This window comes from Mobula birostris, chromosome 5, assembly GCF_030028105.1.
Source record: "Mobula birostris isolate sMobBir1 chromosome 5, sMobBir1.hap1, whole genome shotgun sequence".
NCBI classification, from domain to species: Eukaryota; Metazoa; Chordata; class Chondrichthyes; order Myliobatiformes; family Myliobatidae; genus Mobula; species Mobula birostris.
In genome coordinates, this window is record NC_092374.1 from 14,711,067 (window position 1) to 14,729,282 (window position 18,216).

Consider the following 18,216-nt stretch of genomic DNA (forward strand, 5'->3'; position numbering starts at 1 on the left):
CTTCTATTGTTGTACCATGGAGAGCATTCTAACAGGCTGTACCACTATCTGGTATGGAGGGGCTACTGCACAGGACCGAAAGAAGCTACAGAAGGTTGTAAGTCTAGTCAGCTCCATCTTGGGTACTAGCCTACAAAGTACCCAGGATATCTTCAGGGAGCAGTGTCTCAGAAAGGCAGCGTCCATTATTAAGGACCGCCAGTACCCAAGGCATGCCCTTTTCTCACTGTTACCATCAGGTAGGAGGTACAGAAGCCTGAAGGCACACACTCAGTGATTCAGGAACAGCTTCTTCCCCTCTGCCATCCCATTCCTAAATGGACATTGAATATTTGGACACCGCCTCATTTTTTTAATATACAGTATTTCTGTTTTTGTATGTTTTTTAAATATATTCAGTATACGTAATTGACTTACTTGTTTCTTTTGGTTGTTGTATTTATTATTTATTTTTCCTCTCCGCTAGACGATATATTGCATTGAACTGCTGCTATTAAGTTAACAAATTTCACATCACATGCCGGTGATAATAAACCTGATTCTGATTCTGATACTTGTACATTGCATTTTATAGGATAGTTAACAATTTTATTAATAGCATTTATAGGCTGTTTATAATTTTTTAAATTTCAGGTTATTAAATGAATTTAATTTCTGCAGATGGAATTCTGAGGTTTTTTTTTACTGTTTCTCCAGCCTTCTGGATCATCAGGACTGTAATTTATCAACCACTCCCCCGCCAAACTATATGGATAGCAGGTGTACAGAGGGATAGGGGCTGAATGCAGGCCTAGAAGAGCAAAGGGATTGAACAGGAACCTGAGGGGCAACTTTTACACCCAGAGGTTGCTCTGTGAATATAACCAGCTGCCAGACAAAGTGGTTGAGGCAGGAACATTGACAACAGTTAAAAGGCACTTGGACAGGTACAGGGATAGGAATGGTTTAGAGCAGGAGTTCCCAACCTGGTGTCCGTGGTCCTCTCAGTAAATCATAAAGGCTCTATGGCATAAAAAAGGTTGGGAACTCCTGGTTAAGAGAGATATACACTAAATGTGTGCAAATACAATAGGTTAGGTGGGCATGTTGGCTGGTATGGACTGGATAAGCTGAAGGGCTTGTTTCCATGCTGTGTGGCTGTCTGACTATATGACTCTAAATGGGACAAGTCCAGGTAGACAGTTTGGTCAGCATGGTTGAGTTGCGTGGAAGGTTCTGTTTCCATCTGTATTCACCTCTGATTCTTAAAAATCACGATTCCGAATGTTTTCTGCAACAGACACAAAATGCTAGAGGTGACATTCACCTGCAAGTCTGTCAGAGTTATGTATTGCATCCAGTGCTCCTCTACAATGATGAGATCCGATGCAGATTGAGGGAATGCTTCACTGAGCACCTTCGCTCTGTCCCCTGCAAACTTCAGGATCTCCCAGTGACTACCCATTTCATTTCAACTTTCCACTCCCAATCTGACAAGTCTGTTCCTGGTCTCCTCTACTTCATGATGAGGGCACACTCAGCTTGGAGAAGCAACTCCTCATATTCTGTCTGGATAGGTCATACTTGATGGCATGAACATTGATTTCTCTTATTACTGATAAAAAAAAACCTTCTCCCCTTTCTCTTTTTACATTCACCATTCTGGTTCCTCTCTCACACTTCTCTTTTCTCGTTCTGCCCATCGTCTCTCTCTGGTTCCTCTTCCACTTCCTTTTCTTCCTCTGCTGTCCTCTACCAATTAGATCCCTTCTTTAGTCCTTTACCTCCTTCATCTATCACCTCCATGCTCCTTACCTCACCGACCCATCCCCGTCCCTCTCATCTGGTCTCAGCTGTCACCTGACAGCTTGTACTCCTCCCCTGATGAAGGGTCTCAGTCTGAAACATCAGCTGTTTATACCCGACCTTAGATTCTGTCTGACCTGCTGAGCTTCGTCTGTATTTCATTTCAATTTAATGTCAGAAATGTATGCAATATACATCCTGAAGTTCTGTATGTGTTGCTCTGGATTTTCGCGTCTGCAGAATTTATTGTGTTTGGTATTGTTTTTCCTCGTACTCAATGTGCTGCTGTAATGAAATAATCTGTATGGATGACACACTAAACAAACTTTTTCATTTTACCTTGGTACTTAAAACCATGACTTAATGGAGCAGAATTAGGCCGTCAAGTCCTTTCCATTCAATCATGGCTGATTTATTTTCCCTTTCAACCCTATTTTCCTGACTTCTCTCCAGAACCTTTGAAGCCCTTGCTAGTTAAGTATCTATCAACCTCCACTTTAGGTATTCCCAATGACTTGGCCTCCACAGCTATCCATGGCAATGAATTCTACCCTCTTCCTACAGAAATTGCTCCTTATCTTTGTTCTAAAGTGATGTTGTTGTATTCTGAGGATATGCTCCCTGGTCCTAGAATCTCCCACTAGTGGAAACATCCTCTGTATATCCACTCTATCAAGGCCTTTCAATATTTCATGAGGTTCAATAAGATTCGCCTTCATTCTTCTAAGCTCTGATGAGTACAGGCCCAGGACATCAAGTGCTGTTCATATATTACCCCCTTCATCCCCTCCATTACTCTTGTAAACTTTCTCTGGGTTTTCTCCAATACCAGCACACCCTTTCTTAGATCAAAGTTCAAAGTAAAATTTGTTATCAGAGTACATACAGTACATGTCACCACATACAACCCTGAGGTTCTTTTTCCGTGGGCATACTTAGCAAATCTATAGAGCAGTAACTGTAAACTGTAAACAAACTGTGTGAATGCAGATAATAAATACATAGCAATAAATGATGAGCATGAAATAACAATATAACAGAGTCCTTACATGAATGTAGCTATCCCCTTTTTTTCAAGAGCCTGATAGTTGAGGGGTATTAACTGTTCTTGAACTTGGTAGTGCGAGTCCTGAGGCACTTGTACCTTCTACCTGATGGCAGCAGTGAGAAAAGAGCATGGCCTGGGTGGTGAGGATCTTTGATGATGGATGCTGCTTTTCTACAGCAACGTTTCATGTAGATGTGCTCAATGGCTACCCATGATGTACTGGGCTGAATCCACTAACTTCTGTAGGATGTCCTGCTCAGAGGTATTGGGGTTCCCATACCAGGCCGTAATGCAGCCAGTCAGCACACTTTCCAACACACATCTATAGAGGTTTGCCAATGTTGTTGATGACATGCCAAAATTCCGCAGTTTCTTGAGGAAGTAGAGGTGCTGTCATGCTTTCTTCGCAATAATATTTATATGATGGGTCCAGGACAAGCCCTGTGAGATAGTGACACCCAAGAAATTAAAGTTATTGACACTTTCCGCCTCTCATCCTCTGAGGATTACTGGCTCATAAACCTTTGGTTTCTGAATTCTACAATCGGTTCCTTGTTCTTGTTGTCATTGAGTGAGAGGTTGTTGTTATTGGACTACTCAGCCAAATTTTCAATCTCCCTCCTGTACGCCGATTCATCACCCCCTTTGATAGAGCCCACAACAGTGGTGTCGTCAGCAAACTTGTATCTGGTGTTGGAGCTGTACTTAGCCACACGGTCATAGTCACAGTCATAGGTGTAAAGCGAGTAGATCAGGGGGCTAAGTACACATACATACAGTGCTCCTGTTCTGATGGAGAATGCGGAGATGTTTTTGCCAATGGTTTGAATAACGATTTAAAACTGCATCACAATATTCCAAATGTAGTCTGAATGTGTTAGCAATAGATCAATTTAATAATCAGTGTTTAACATCACCTTTTATAGTTCTTCAAAATGTAGTGGGCTTGAATAAGGCCCCACCACTTACAATAGCTACTCCACAGTGGTGAGAGATCTTATTAATTGAATTTGTTCCGTAAGTTCTTCAAGCTGCATTTATTACTGATGGTACAAGGCAATAGAGGGCATGTTTTAAAAGATTTCCCCTATCAAGAAATATTCAATTTACTGAGGAGCTGCTCTGTGCACACCAATAAAATAATTAAATGGCTCAGGATGGTTTCCTTGTCATATTCAGTAATTTTAAGTCAGCCTGTTCACAGGTGGAGGTCTGAATGCTCTTATTGAAAATGATTGTTATTGCTGATAAAACCCATTTCCATCTTTATTAATAAAAGCACCACAGGTTACTGCTCTTAAATATATCAAGGAATACATTTTAATAGAAAAAAGAAAAGAACAATTACATTGTCCCTTATACTGGCTCCATGGAAGATTTTATGGCTGTGATTATGTGAATGAAATTAGACAAGGAGCAGCCCTGTGCAATTTCAGGCAGATTTTTGGTGCAGTTTCCTCAGTTGGAGCCAAAAGAGAAACTCCTCTTCATTGTGATCACTGTTAACTGCCTGGTTCTTAGACTTGGTAAAGTCAAACTGTCATCAGCAAGAAAATTCTATTTTTCTCATGCAAGTTAGCTGTGTAGTCACGGAGTTACATAACATGGAAACAAGCTCATCTGTGCCGAACATGTTGCTTAACTGAGTTAGTCCCAGTTGAACCTGTTGCCACAGGCAAGTCATTGGGTGTATTTAAGTAAGAGGTCGATGGATTCCTGATTAGTCATGGCATGAAAGAATACAGGAACTAGGCAGGAGATTGAAGCTGAGAGGGAAAATGGATCAGCCTTGATGAAATGGTGGAACAGACTCCATAGTCCAAAGGGCCTAGTTCTGCCCCTATATCTTATCGTCTTAAGGTATGATGGAGATTTCCACTGAAACTTGACCGCAACCATTTTCCCTCCTGACCAGCAGTTTTTAATTCCTTTTGACTAGGTGTTCCCAACCTTTTCTGTACCATGGATCCCCACCATGAACCATTATCCAAGGGGTCTGAGGACTCCAGGATGGGAACCTGTGCTCTAAATCTATCTATTACCATCCAATTGCCTTTTAAATGTATTTCTTTGTATGCTTCAATGTACAAGTGACAAATAAATCTGCCTCTGAATCTGAATTTACCGTGCAAGTCTTACCAAAATGCAACACCTTGTGTTCATCTGAATTAAACTCAAACTATAGACAGTGTAACCCACACACAAAATGCTGGAGAAACTCAGCAAGATTCTCCATTCTGTTGCTGGTTACCCCTCATTAAGGCTGAGTTCCTCCAGAGTTTTGTATGTGTTGCTCAAGATTCCTAGCATCTGTAGAATCTCATGTGTTTATAGACAGTTTGGTTAAGATCATAAGACATAGGAGAAAAATTAAACCATTTGCCCCATTGAGTCTGTCCCACCATTCAATCATGGCTGATTTATCATCCCTCTCAACCCCACTCTCCTGTTTTCTCCCTATAACCTTTAATGCCTTTACTAATCATGAATCTATCAACATCCGTTTTAAATATTCCCAATGACCTGGTCTCCACAACCATCTGAGGCAATGGTTCCACAGATTCACTACCCTCTGGCTAAAGAAATTCCACCTCATCTCTCTTGTAAAGGGACGTCCTTCTATTCTGAGGTTTGCCTCTGGGGCTAGACTCCCCCACTGTAGGAAACATCCTCCCCACATCCAATTCTTCCTGTATTTGAAAAGGTTCAATGAGATTCCCCCTCATTCTTCTAAACTTCAGTGATAACAGGCCTAAGGCATCAAATGCTCTTCACCCATAACTCTTCAGTTCCTGGGATCATTCTCATGAACCTTCTCTGGACCCTCCCCAATGCCAGGACATCCTTACTTAGATAAGGGGTCACAAAGAATGTGTAGCTCTGAATTACACAACCCTTACAAACTTAAGGCAGCAATGATGAAGCAAGCATCAAAGTTGCTGGTGAACGCAGCAGGCCAGGCAGCATCTCTAGGAAGAGGTACAGTTGATGTTTCGGACTAACTGAAAGAAGAGCTAGTAAGAGATTTGAAAGTGGGAGGGGGAGGGGGAGATCCAAAATGATAGGAGAAGACAGGAGGGAGAGATGGAGCCAAGAGCTGGACAGGTGATTGGCAGAAGGGATATCAGAGGATCATGGGACAGGAGGCCTAGGGAGAAAGAAAGGGGGAGGAGGAAAGCCCAGAGGATGGGCAAGGAGTATAGTCAGAGGGACAGAGGGAGAAAAAGGAGAGAGAGACAAAGAATGTGTGTATATAATTAAATAACGAATGGGGTACGAGGGGGAGGTGGGGCATTAGTCGAAGTTAGAGAAGTCAATGTTCATGCCATCAGCTTGGAGGCTACCCAGATGGAATATAAGGTGTTGTTTCTCCAACTTGAGTGTGGCTTCATCTTAACAGTAGAGGAGGCCGTGGATAGACATATCAGAATGGGAATGGGATGTGGAATTAAAATGTGTGGCCACTGGGAGATCCTGCTTTCTCTGGCGGACAGAGCGTAGGTATTCAGCAAAATGATCTCCCAGTCTGTGTCGGGTCTCGCCAATATATAGAAGGCCACATTGGGAGCACTGGACACAGTATATCACCCCAGCCGGTTCACAGGTGAAGTGTCGTCTCACCTGGAAGGACTGCCTGGGGCCCTGAATGGTGGTAAGGGAGGAAGTGTAAGGGCATGTGTAGCACTTGTTCCGCTTACAAGGATAAGTGCCAGGAGGGAGATCTCCGCTTACAAGGATGAAGCAAGTCGGCCTACTGTCTCACAGCTTCAGCAACACAGGTTCAACTCTGACCTCGGTTACGGTCTGAACAGAGTTTGTAAGCTCCCCCTGCAACCCTGCTGGTTTCTCATAGCACTTCAATTTCATCCCTGAACCCCAAAATGTACTGGTTGGCATATCATTGGCTGCTATAAAATTACCCTAGACACTGGTAAGAGGATGGAGACTCAAGATTCCTGATGAAGAACCTTGGCTGGAAATATTGAACTGTTATTCTCTCCATCAATGCCGCCCGACCTGCTGAGTTTGTCCAGCATTTTGTGTGTGTGTGTGTGTGTGTGTGTGTTGCTCAGGAGAATCAAAGCTATTTGATAGCATGTGAGAGAAAGGTGCATTATGTGGAAATATGTGGGGGATGGCACTGATGTAGTCATCCAAAGGCCACATGACCTTAATGGGTCAAACAACCTCCTTCTCTATTCTGAAGAAATATGAATGAGAAATCAAGGTGTTTTCCCAGGGTAAGGAATAGCCACTTCTTGAGGATAAGGAGTAGATGTATCCCCAGTCCCTTGGTTAATGGTAGGGGTCCAGGGCATCAAAAAAATTGGGAACCCCTAGTCTAAAGGAATTAAGAGCTGCATGTCAGGTGGGAAAACGGTCAAGGTCATGTCTGTGGAAATCTCACTAAATGGGCAGGGTATTCCCTCGGACCGTGAAGGAGACTAGTGTGGAAATTTTGGGGCCCTGGCAAATACATTTAAAATGTGTCTATGGGTGAGGTGCCGGAGGAATGGAGAATGGCTCATGTTGTTCCGTTGTTTAAAAAAGGATTGAAAAGTAATCCGGGAAATTATAGGCCGGTAAGTTTGACATTGGTAGTAGGTAAGTTATTGGAGGGAGTACTAAGAGACAGAATCTACAAGCATTTGGATAGACAGGGACTTATTAGGGAGAGTCAACATGGCTCTGTGTGCAGTAGGTCATGTTTGACCAATCTATTGGAGTTTTTTACGAGGAGGTTACCAGGAAAGTGGATGAAGGGAAGGCAGTGGATGTTGTCTACATGGACTTCAGTAAGGCCTTTGGCAAGGTCCCGCATGGGAGGTAAGTTAGGAAAATTCAGTCGCTAGGTATACATGGAGAGGTGGTAAATTGGATTAGACATTGGCTCAACGGAAGAAGCCAAAGAGTGGTAGTAGAGGATTGCTTCTCAGAGTGGAGGCCTGTGACTAGTGGTGTGCCACAGGGATCAGTGCTGGGTCCATTGTTATTTGTCATCTATATCAATGATCTGGATGATAATGTGGTAAATTGGATCAGCAAATTTGCTGATGATACAAAGATTTGAGGTGTAGTGGACAGTGAGGAAAGTTTTCAAAGCTTGCAGAGGGACTTGGACCAGCTGGAAAGATGGGCTGAAAAATGGCAGATGGAGTTTAATACAGACAAGTGTGAGGTATTGCACTTTGGAAGGACAAACCAAGGTAGAACATACAGGGTAAATGGTAAGGCACTGAGGAGTGCAGTAGAACAGAGGGATCTGGGAATACAGATACAAGGTTCCCTAAAAGTGGCGTCACAGGTAGATAGGGTCATAAAGAGAGCTTTTGGTACATTGGCCTTTATTAATCAAAGTACTGAGTATAAGAGCTGGAATGTTATGATGAGGTTGTATAAGGCATTGGTGAGGCTGAATCTGGAGCATTGTGTTCAATTTTGGTCACCAAAATTACAGGAAGGATATTAATAAGGTTGAAAGAGTGCAGAGAAGGCTTACAAGGATGTTGCCAGGACTTGAAAAACTCAGTTACAGATAAAGGTTGAATAGGTTAGAACTTTATTCCCTGGAGCGTAGAAGAATGAGGGGAGATTTGATAGAGGTATATAAAATTATGATGGGTATAGATAGAGTGAATGCAAGCAGGCTTTTTCCACTGAGGCAAGGGGAGAAAAAAACCAGAAGACATGGGTTAAGGGTGAAGGGGGAAAAGCTTAAAGGAAACATTAGGGGGGGCTTCTTCACACAGAGAGTGGTGGGAGTATGGAATGAGCTGCCAGACAAGGTGGTAAATGCAGGTTCGTTTTTAACATTTAAGAATAAATTGGACAGATACATGGATGGGAGGTGTATGGAGGGATATGGTCTGTGTGCAGGTCAGTAGGACTAGGCAGAAAATGGTTCGGCACAGCCAAGAAGGGTCAAAAGGCCTGTTTCTGTGCTGTAGTTTTTCTATGGTTTCTATGTAAGCTACAGGGACATTTGAACTTGCTGCCCATTTAGTGAGATTTCCACAGACATGACCTTATCTGTTTTTCCACTTGACATGCAGCTCTTAACTCCTTTAGACTAGGGGTTCCCAATTTTTTTGATGCCATGGACCCCTACCATTAACCAAGGAACTAGGAATGCCTGCTTTAGACTGAAAATTTATGAACCTTAATGCTTAATGCCCTTAAGGAGGTGATAAACGAACTACATGGAACCATCCACGCATCCATTCCAGGTTGCTCTTGAGTAAGTGGAAAATGGATTTTAACAAGAAATGTTTTAAAATGTGCTTACAGTGGTTTTGCACCATGGATATTGACAGAGAAGAGACCTCAAAAGATTCATAGCCCTCTCAGGAAAGGGACTTCTAAAGACTGAGACATTAAACCCATCCATATACTTATTATCTTTTGGTTTGGAACACCATTTAGCCCCATAGAACTCCCAGTCTAGACTTTATAGAGATTAGCATGGATTTCCAGCACCTTTCTACCTGGATGGTATGACTTCTAGAGGGAAGTAAAGGGGAGGATGTCAGAGGTTTTTATACAGAGAGTGGTAAGGGCATAGAGCATACTGCTGGGACTGGTGGTAGAGGCAGATACATTACGACCAATTAAAAAGACTCTTAGATAGGCACATGGATGAAAGAAAATGAGAGTTATAGAGAGGGAAGGGTTAGATTGATCTTGGAGTAAGTTAAGAGGTTAGCACAGCATTGTGGGTCAATGCTGTGCTGTACTGTTCTGTGTCATATGTACCAGCCCAAACTTCAAAGTTCAAAGTACATATATGTCACCATCCACTATCCTGAGATTCATTTTGTTACAGAGCAAAACATATTCAATCATCCTAAATGTGATTATGGCCTCTATCACTCTCTGTCACTCCTCAAGGCAGTGAGCTGCTGACTTTAGTTGAAAACTTGAAGTCAAGAGAAACTACAGAGAGTTGTGGACACAGCTCAGCACATCACGGAAACGAACTTCCCCTCCATGGACTCTGTCTATACATCTAGCTGTCTCAATAAACCATCCATTGTAATCAAAGAACTTCCTACCCTGGATATTCTCTCTCTCCCCTCTCCCACTGGGCAGAAGTGTCACGTACCCCGTGACGGGTTTAAGAACCAGCAGAAATGGAAAACACTTTGGAGTCCAGTATTGCTATTAACTAATGGTATTTGTTAGTAACTACGCAATACAGTAATATAAATGCAGATATATCAAACTGGTTAGCAATGATTATACATAAGTAAGTATATCGGTAAGTGTGGAAATATATGAAAACCAAGCTTCTTCAAGTCTAGGGGTCAATAGATAGTCTTACAATGATGAGTAAAGTTCAGTTCAGTTCATGGTATTGAGTTGAGTAGTGATAGAGAGAGAGAGAGAGAGAGATTTGAGTCTTCAGGTGAGCTGACACCATTGATCTTCCTGTTGTCCTCTGAAATACTTTAGAAGTCATCGACTGTGACCTCAACAAAGGGGACTGTTCTTCTGTGGTGGAATTATCAACGCAGGCGAGGGTTGGACACATGAATAACTCCCCACTGGTCACACCCTTTCACACTGCAAGAGCCACTGATCGATCCACTTGATCGATCCTCCAAAACCCACCTTTTCTGAGGGCACAACAAAGCTCATTCAGTGTCCAAAACCATGTGTCTGTAGGTCTAACAGTTGACCTTCTATTTATTTCACCGTGCTGAATACCAACTGTCCATCAAGCAGCTCCTCCCTTCTCTCTCTGTAAGAACTTGAAAGCTGCTAGTGTCCTTGCAAAAGTGTAAACATGCTGCCGAAAAACCATAACACCCTTCTTTCTCTCTCTTTTAACAAGGTGTCTGTGTTGGACACCTCTCTCTCTCTCTCTCCAACAGCACAGTTCATAGGGGTAATTCAGGACCCCGTCACAGAAGATACAAGAACCTCAACACATGCTCAGCCAGGCTCAAGGACAACTCTGTCCCGCTGTAATGAGACTTTTAAATTGTTCTCTAATATGATAGATAGGATTCTTGACCTCAGAATGCTCCTTATTATCATCTTGCACCTTTTTGTTTACCTGCACTGCACTGTCTCTATAGCAATTATACTTTATTCTCCATTGTTATTGTTTTACCTTGTCCTAACTCAAAACTCTGTGTAATGACCTGACCTGTATGAAGAGTATGCAAGACAAGATTTTCATTGTATCTTGGTGCATGTGACAATAATACACCAATTCCAATTCATTGGTAGGGGAAATGGGTCCTTCCTGTGTGCCTGTCCAGGTCACTCAATATAAATAATTAGACCTGATGCTGAAACTCCATGGTTGTTATGTGCAGGTTGTCTGGACCAGTCAGCAGCTGATAATCAGTGTACCCAACCTGTGTGCTGACACCAGCTACCGTCCTGGCTTGAGAACCACACACAAGGAACTGCAGCCCTCTATTGCCCAATCCCTCCGCAAGCTCCTCTCCTTTGAAGGCGGTTCTCAGTACCCATGGCTTAATCGGTCTTGTTTAAGCCCAGGCGATAAGGCTGATATCCGTCTTCCTGGTGTCCCCTAAGCAGCAATTACTTTGTTTTACCGCACGGCAATAATAATGGGTTTTCTGTTAAGTCAACTGTGGCATTAACTTTGAAATGTTGTATGAATTGGTGATTAACTCACAATGATTCTACTTGTCCAAACACAAGAAACTCTATTAAAGGTGTGAGAAACTAATCCCTTTGCCCAAATGTCTCTGCTCAAGACCAGACAAAATGCAGACATCGCAGACCTAGAAGAAACAAAAGGAGATTTATGATGGAATATTCTGATGGAATTTATCGGAAGTATGCCTACCCTTAAGATGTTTACATCTGAGAATCAGAATCAGAATCAGGTTTACTATCACCAGTATATGAGTGACCTGAAATTTGTTAACTCTATAACAGCAGTTCAATGCAATACATAATCTAGCAGAGAGAGAGAGAGAGAGAGAGAGAGAGAGAAACAGAATAATAATAAATAAAGCAAAACATAATAATTAAATAAACAAGTAAATCAGTTACGTATATTGAATAGATTTTTTAAAATGTGCAAAAACAGAAATACTGTATATTAAAAAAAAGTGAAGTAGTGTTCAAAGCTTCAAAGTCCATTTAGGAATGGAATGGAAGAGGGGAAGAAGCTGTTCCTGAATCGCTGAGTGTGTGCCTTCAGGCTTCTGTATCTCCTACCTGATGGTAACAGTGAGAAAAGGGCATGCCCTGGGTGTTGGAGATCCTTAATAATGGACGCTGCCTTTCTGAGACACCATTCCCTAAAGATGTCCTGGGTACTTTGTAGGCTAGTGCCCAAGATGGAGCTGACTAGATTTACAACCTTCTGCAGCTTCTTTCAGTCCTTCTCTCCAACAGTCCAAGGATTGTGCTGAATAGCCCCCAAGTGTTGCCATGCTTCTGGAATCAACATAGCATGCTCACAAGTCACTAAAGTTAACCCATACATATTTGGAATGTGAGAGGAAACCAGAGCACCCAGAGGAAACCCATGCGGTCACAGGAGAACATACAGACTTCCTACAAACAGCTTCAGATACTGAACGCCGATCTTCTGATTGCTGGTACTGTAAAGTGTTACAGTAACTGCTACAGCACTGGTCCACCTGATATAATCTCCAACAGTGCTGCCTTCTCCTGGTCCTGTAGCAGGTCATGCCTTGTCTTTTGGAGCAGGATTTGAATCCACAACCTTTTGATGCAGGAGAAAGCAGAAGTCGAGGTCTGACAACTTGGAGTGCATGTTGCAATTTATTTCTCTTCCCTTTATACCAGGTAGTGCGGTTGTTAACACAAATGACAATTTCACTGTATGTTTTGATGTACATCTGAATATGAATCTACAATCCTCACTCAAATCCTCATTCCCCTTCTGACATTTCAGTCAATGGCCCCCTCTACTGCCATAATGAGGGCACCCTCAGGTTGGAGGAGCAATACCTCATATTTTGTTTGGGTAGCGTCAAAACTGATGGCATGACCATCAATTTCTCCAACTTCTGGTAACTTTTCCCATTTCCCTTCCCTCTTCTTTAATTCCCCACTCTGGCCCCCCTCTTATCACGTCTCCTCACTGCCTATCACCTCCCCCCAAGTGCTCCTCCTGTTTCTCCCATAGTCCACTCTCCTCCCCTATTAGATTCCTTCTTCTACAGCCCTTTACCTTTTCCACCTATCACCTCCCAGCTTCTTACTTCATATCCCTTCCCCCACCTACCTGGCTTCTCCTATCACCTTCGAGCTATCCTCCTTCCCCTCCCTCCACCGTCTTATTCTGGCATCTTCCACCTTTCTTTTCAGTCCTGATGAAGGGTCTCAGGCCAAAACGTCTACTGTTTATTCACTTCCATAGATGCTGCCTGACCTGCTGAGTTTCTCTAGCCTTTTGTGAATGCTACTCTGGATTCCTAGCATCTGCAGAATTCCTTGTGTGTCTGAAATCAGCATCTGATGTTTGAATTTCATATTTGCAGCGTTTGCAATGTATTGTTATATTGGACACAACTTCTTGGAAGCTGCGAAGATCTGCTCAGTATTTATCATTGATTTTTCCCATCTCCAGCGTGCACAGGGTGTTGCTTTGATACTGCACAAATTAATTTTGAAGCCGGACCCGGTTGCCTCTAACTGAACCATTAATTGAAATGTTAATTAAATAAGAAACAAGCCATTGTAGAATCACAAAAACTTGCCATGAGTCTAAATCCATTCAATGGTCTACCTTTGGCATTGCTGAATTTATTTGGTTGTAGGTGGTGAGATGGGAATCAGCCTGAAGAAGCTGGTGTTCCTAAGTGTAAGAAGATTCTGTATAAACTATGACTTTGATGATGACATTAATTGCAGGGCATTTTATCCCTTCTGGTGTTTGAATATTCCGCAGGCACCACCAGGAGGGAAAATCCCTCTGGTGACTTATTAACCAATTTGTTGGATTTGTCCGAAAGTACTTCACCAATGCACAGGGAAAAAAATGTCCTTAAACAACTGATGAATCACTGTAAGAAGTAAAACATGAAATTATATTTCCTCTGTCAATGTTCTGAGCAGGGAGCATGTTATATAATATTGCTGCTCTTGTGGGAAGCTCTTTTTTAAATTATACTGAACAATAAAATGAGATTGAAGGAACACACACAGAATGGTGTAGGAACTCAACGGGTCAGGCAACATCAGTGGAGGAAAATGAACAGTCGATATTTCGAGCTCAGACCTTTTCTCAGGACTGAAAGAAAGGGGGCAGAAACCAAAACAAAAGAGTCAATCGGCAGCAAGAAATAAAACACAGAAAAATGACAGAGACCAATATAAACTAAATATAAAATAAATAGATAATACTGAGAATGTGAGCTGTTGAGTCCTTGAAATTGAGTCTATGGGCTGTGGAATCAGTTCATTGCTGAGGTGAGTGAAGTTATCCACGCTGATGGATGGAGAGTAATAACTGTTCCTGAACCTGGTGGTGTGGGACCTAAAGCTCTTGTACCTCCTTCCTGATTGTAGAAGTGAAAAGACAGCATGGCCTGGATGGTGTGGGTTCTTGCTTTCCTGTGACAGCGCTCTGTGTAGAGGTGTGAAACGTTTTTTTGTTCAAATCAGACTGAACAATAAAACAATACAGGAGCAACACCCACAAAATGGTGGAAGAACTTCGTGGGTCAGTCAGGGTCTATGGCGGAAAATGGGCTGAGACAGTTCATCAGGACTGTAAAGAAAGGGGGCAGAGACCAGAACAAGGACATATTCAAAGCACATTTGTTATTAAAGAATGTATCAATTATACACCATGAAATTTGTCTGCTTACAGCTAGCCACAAAGCAAGAAAACTAACCTGATTTAAAAGAAAAGACCACTGCACAGAGAAAGAGAGGATGAAAGTAGAAATCATGCAAACAATAGAAGCAAGCCAACAGCATTCTGAACCAGACTGAGTCCCCAGGTCCGCTCCCGGAGCAGCTGGTGTAGGCCCAAGCCTCACTCACAGTTCATCACACCAGCAGGGCAAAAATGCACAACAGCTAGATCAGTTCACAGCCTTGATGCCATGGAGAAAGAATGAACATTTATGAGAGAGCGAGTGAAATTAGCCCAACTCTCACCTCCATACCGGACACTCGGGCTTCCAGTCTATCTGTGCTGGCATTTAAATTGTCCAAGCACTGGGATGCGCCTCGCTCCAGGACTCAGACCCTGACGCCACAATGCTCCGAAGCCATTCTCAATCTCACCAAATTAGCTCGGTGCTTGGAGCAATTAAACCTCACAGCCAGGTGAGGTTGGCTGGTATCAAAACTCTTCCGCATCGACTCCTCCCTAAATTGCTCACTCCATCTCTAGCATATATGCAGAATATACACATATACATACTGTATATACAGACAGGTGCTAGAAAAGGACCACTAACATCATGAAGGATATCACCCACCTTGATGAGGGATTGCTTTCCCTACTCCCATCAGGGTAGACGCTCCACTCACAACATGCTGGAGGAACTCAGCAGGTCGGGCAGCATCCGTGGAAACGGTGAGTCGATATTTCGGGCCAGAACCCTTCGTCAGGACTGAAGAGGGAAGGGGCAGAGGCCCTATAAAGAAGGTGGGGGAGGGTGGGAAGGAGAAGGCTGGAAGGTCCAGTTGAAAAACCAGTAATTTGAAAGACAAAGGAGTGGGGGAGGGGAAGCAGGGAGGTGATAGGCAGGAAAACAATGGGTAGTAGAAGGAGGCGGAACCATGAGGGAGGTGATAGGAAACTGGGGGAGGGGGCAGAGTGAAATAGGGATAGAGGAAGGGAGGAGGAGGAGGGAATTAACGGAAGTTGGAGAATTCTATGTTCATACCAAGGGGCTGGAGACTACCTAGATGGTATATGAGGTGTTGCTCCTCCAACCTGAGTTTAGCCTCATCATGGCAGTAGAGGAGGCCATGTATGGACATATCTGAATGGGAGTGGGAAGCGGAGTTGAAGTGGATGGCTATCGGGAGATCCTGTCTGTTGTGGCGGATGGAGCAGAGGTGCTCGACGAAGCGGTCCCCCAAACGGTTCCAGTGTGTTGTGAGCGTTGCTTTGATCCCAGCATCTGTAGATTATTTTGTGTTTAGAGTAGACGCTCCATAGCATCCACACCAGGACCACCAGACTCCTGAAGCAGTAAGTCCTGAACCCACTGACCCACCCCTGCCTACTCCCCACCACCACTACTCTAACATTTCCTGTTAGTCATCTTATGTATAGTCATTCCTGTGCCTAGCATTACTGTATGTATATACGATCAATCTACTGTATGTATAAAAGCTGTCTTATATATCTACATTTATTGTGTTTATTATTATTATTATTGTGTTCTTTATCTTATTGTGTTTCTTTCTGCGCTGCACTGGATCAGAGTAACATTAATTTCATTCTGCTTCGCACTTGTGTATCGGAAATGACGTTAAGTAATCTTGTATCAATGGTGGGGAGGGCTTTTCCTGTGATGGACTGGGCAGTAACCAATCACCTATTACCCGCCAGCTCATGCTCCCCCACCCATCCTTTTTTTAACTTCTGCTCTCTTGCTTTCCAATCCTGATGCAAGGTCTTAGCCCGAAATGTCCTCTGTTCATTTCCCTCCATCGATGCTGCCTGACCCACTGAGTTCCTTAAGGTTTCCAGCATCTGCAGAATCTCTTGTGTTTCCAACAGGATGGGATTCCCCTTACCTGCACTCTTTGGAAATGTTATAGTCTCCCATTGACTGGATTACGCTGTAATAATCAGGGACTGCTGCTTCTAAGTGATTGATTAATTAAAATGTCTTATTATATTCAAGGAAACTTCAAATACAGTGGGTTCCAGTTGACCGTGTCATAGGTTAATCAGGGCAGCTTTTATTTGGGGCAACTCTTAAAGAGAAAACGTTGAATCGAGAAAATAGCCGGGGTTTCCTTTGTGTATTTGGGACAATATGCTGCTTATTTGGAGCAGAAGACTGTTACCAAACAGCTTCTAACTAGCATCAGTCACATGCATGTCACGTGGCCATTAGATGCTACGCCATGCTTAGAGTTAACCGTTTTAAAATAGCATCTGTTGGGTGTGTTTGTGTTTAAAAAGCAGTGATTTTTGTCACTGATAGTTGATGAGAAATAAGCAGTGAGACAAATTGGAACCGTTTTGCTCACTACTGTTTCAAGCATTCAGGCTTGGAGATATCAGAGACAGACAGGAGTGAAAATGAAACAATTTCACTACTTCAACAAGTTAGGAACAATGAAGAATTTGAAGGTATCAACAATTCTCTTGAATGTTGCAATTAAAATGAAGATTTGGAGGACGCATTTGTCTAAAGCATTGTATGAAGGCAGTTCATTATCTACACTAGGTGTCTGTGCTGATTTTGTTCACTTAAATCAATCAAAAGAACACTGGATGAATTCCTCTGTTGATAGTTATTAGGAACGCATACACAGTTTTATAGAACTGAAGAGGTATTGGTAATGTTCTAATTTGTTCTGTATTTCTTAATTAAATACATAAACTGTCATTCAGTTTGTCTTTATATCTTTTAAATATTTTTCAGCTCATTGTGGTAGCCACTTAATTGGGTCAAGATATACTGATCCCTATGTGCCCTAATTAACTGGAATCCACTGTATCTTGCTGACTTCACTCAAATGTCAGAACTCCTAAAATGAAAAGGAAAGAGAGTTTTGGAGTAACATATAACTTGAGAGGAGGTGTTACAACATGTGACAATAACAACAAAATGTATAAACTAATACACATCTACTGAATTGAGCAGACTAGGGCTCTGATCTCCATTGAAGGAACAGCTAAGGGCTAAATCTATCAACGGCCTTAACACGAGACACTGAGGAAACGTTTCCTTTCAGGGGTGGGTGATACAATGAGACGCCATGTACATAAGATACCCGCTGATCGCCGGACCTGAAAACTCAAACGCACTTCAGTGTCATTGAATGAAAAGAGAAAAAATAGAAAATGCTCAACAGAAGCACAGAGCACATATACACAGGCACACACTCAGACACACACAGACCCATACACACACCGAGACACGTTTCCCTATGCTTCTTGTTCTTAAGTGATTTGTTTTTGATTTTGACCCGCATGAGTTTCTTGCGCGTTATGTTCTGTTTAAGGTTATTCTGGACCGCCGCTCATCCGTGAGTCCTGGTTTTGAGCTCTGTGTGAACTACCATTCTGTGTGCTCAAGTTTCATGTAACTGAGCTCGAAGCATGATTATTCCTTGTATTACTCTCTGAATAGATGTTCATTGTTAATTTCTACTGTCAAGTCCTGAGTTTATTCTGCACCAGTGTCCGCTCATCTGAAAATCGTTATCCTCCTTTCTTT